The 2,930-nt window shown below is 37.5% G+C and overlaps 1 long non-coding RNA gene across 1 annotated transcript; it reads right to left on the reverse strand.

Annotated features, from left to right (window-relative positions):
* Positions 1-462: 462 nt before the first annotated feature.
* LOC144761288 (uncharacterized) lies at positions 463-2,636 on the reverse strand. Its single transcript, XR_013595658.1, has 3 exons — positions 2,592-2,636; positions 1,594-1,714; positions 463-553 (listed from the first exon to the last, which is right to left on the reverse strand). It is a non-coding gene; the product is annotated as an uncharacterized LOC144761288 (long non-coding RNA).
* Between the last annotated feature and the right edge of the window lie 294 nt (positions 2,637-2,930).

A 2,930-nucleotide genomic window follows, 5' to 3' on the forward strand; every position in this document is an offset into this window, starting at 1 on the left:
CACTTTAAAAATGTTGCCATTTTCCTGCCCTAAACTATTTGGTTCCTGCAGCCTCTCCAGAGTCACGTGACTGGATGTACTTTACAGTTGGCGTTTTGGTTGGTTTATTCCTGCCAGACAGCATCAAAATAGAGGGATCAAGTGTGCCTGGATGGGCCATCAAGTGGCTGGATGTAGGGCACAGCTGGGCACAGGTTTACTTGAGCCAGGGCAGAAAAGTCAGGAAACTTCAAGTTCTTGATTTACAAAAAGGTCAAAGATATCCTGCCGCACCTATTAATCTGATTGGGAAAACGGAGTCATATCTTGGTGCAAAAGATCAAAGGGAACCCGACCTTTTAGATCCCCTATACAGTGATAGAAACTATCATTGTAAACATAAGCACATAAGATTTTGATCAGCTCACAAGAAAAGTATACGTTCAATGTACAATCAAAACAGATTCTTCTTGTTATTCAAATTCCTTTATTGATTTCTCTGTTTAAATTTCATTTCTTCCAAAGCACCATGGTAGCCAATGCGTTTCGTCCTCCTTTGAGGACTTCTTCAGGGCTACAAAACATAGACAATGGAGTCCATTATTTAAAATCGATTATATACATAAATACATAAATCATTGTACAAAACAATAAAACATTATTTACATTAATTTACACTGTAGAGGCCTTTACAAATCAAAACCACTTCAGTAACAGTTAGTCTCTATTCGATGTAGAAGAGACTGGATGATCATCAAAGCCATATTTTTAACACAAATACATTAAAATTATATAAAGTTCATGACATTATGGGAAACCCCCAAATGAAAGAATGGGGTAATGTCACATTTCATATCCACCCATAGTTAATTACAGGGTTGGTGCCTGTATTTCTTATAGTTCATAAAAGGCGCATACTGAATTATACATTTGCTCTACGAGAGCTCTTCTCCCACTCCACAGTTCAATGTACCACATATTTCTACACAGACTTTACTAAAATCCCGATATTCTTAAGGCAACTTAACTCATAAACACAATACCGTTAATCTTTATCAATGCAAGCACAATTGCATACAAACAGTCCCTACATGATAGTCTAAAATAACATGGTTCTCCCCATAGCATATAACCAGCAGGCGAGGAAGCAAGATACTTTTGGAAGCAACTAGAAAAGATGTTCAGATCCATATATGTATCACAGAGAACAGTTTGAACTTCAATGCATGGCCAAAAAAAGTAGAAAGAAATATATATTTGTATGTACCTTAAATTTCAGATATTAAAACTTATGTAAAAATGAACCACTTCTGATCTCATTACAGTGTGCCTTCCAGTATTAGCCCCAAGTCCTACAGAGGGCAAGATTTCAAAAAGGGCTAGTTAAGAGACACTCCGAATCATATCATCTTAACTACTAAATTCCTAGTTGATCCTATCAGATCACATATCTTATTGTATATATTAGTGCAGGCCCTTTCATTCCATTTATTAGTATTATACTAAACGTATTGCCAAACTTTTTGTCATTCCAAAACCGTATATACTGTATGTCCCTCTTAATAAAGCTTTCTTCTTAGCATAAAATAATTCTGTTTCCAATGGAGACCCTACCTGTATTTATTTACTAGTGTCCAGTGCTGGAATTCCGTTTTTTTCTCTCTCTTAAGCCTGGCACAATTTGCAGCATGTGATGTCTTCATCTGTTATATTAAGCCATGGTGGGCATCATATCCTAATGCGGTAAAACAAGAGCCCCATATAAAAGGATACACATATAAATCTCAACACTAATATGACCATACAATCCTATTCACAGATTGTGTTAAATAAACAGGTATATTCATTCCGTTTGACCTACCCCATAAGTTGGTATACTGGCAAAGTTGGAGATATACTAAATAAAACAGGAATATTAGTCCTGCTTAACATGCCACACAGTTGTCAAACCATAGATCCACAAAACTGTAATAACAATATCAGGTATATTCTCATATATTTCATTAAAACATGCTAACTATTCCTCCCCCTGTCCTTATCTAAACTCCAATAAAATGTCATTAAAAACTGACAATTACATACCCTTATGTCCGTTATGCAGATAATCAGGGTTGCTAGTTAGCGTTTACTTAGCTAACAGCACAATCAGCATATTGTAAATATATCGCTGTCCAAATAGCCATCATGTCCCACGTAAGCTATTTAAGCTAAAGCGCGATTTTGCTTACAGTCACTCCCCCTACGGAGCTGGTAACACGTTCCCTTCGTGATTGTGTGGACAAGACAAACTACGAAAGAACGCGGGCATTTAAATGCCATTCCGCGGTTCCGTGCATGTGCAACCTGGCGCGAATGAAAAATGTGTATTGAAATAACCTAAGTTATGTCCGTTATGCAGATAATCGAATTTACTTGTTAGCGTTTCCTTAGTTAACAACAGAGTCACTTCATGTCTTACACTGCAATGGTACTAATCGAGAAAAAAAAACTCAAAGTATTAACGCCTCCCAATCCAATTACCCAGTATTAAAAATATATCGCCGTCTAAACTGTCGACATGTCCCACATAAGATATTTAGGCTAAAGCACGTATCCGTTTTGAAGTCACTCACCTTTCGAAGCCGGTAGCGCGTTCCCTTCGTGTTCGTGTGGTCAAGAAGAACTACGGAAGAACGCGGGCATTTAAATACCATTCCCTGGTTCCACGCATGTGCACCCCGCCGCAAATGAAAATTATTGAAATCACCTGAATACCCGGCAACAACGCACACAGACAGCCCAATATATAGGGAACCGCCATCTTATAGTGTCTCCCACGGATATTGTCTTATATTACGCTCATATTAAAAAAGATATTTTCGAGTATATTGATATCTGCCCGAATAAGCAGCTAAGGAACATGATTTTTAACAATATAACCCCTATATTTTGACCCGCTTTCAGGGAAACTA

Source organism: Lissotriton helveticus, chromosome 6 (assembly GCF_964261635.1).
Source record: "Lissotriton helveticus chromosome 6, aLisHel1.1, whole genome shotgun sequence".
Taxonomy (NCBI): Eukaryota; Metazoa; Chordata; class Amphibia; order Caudata; family Salamandridae; genus Lissotriton; species Lissotriton helveticus.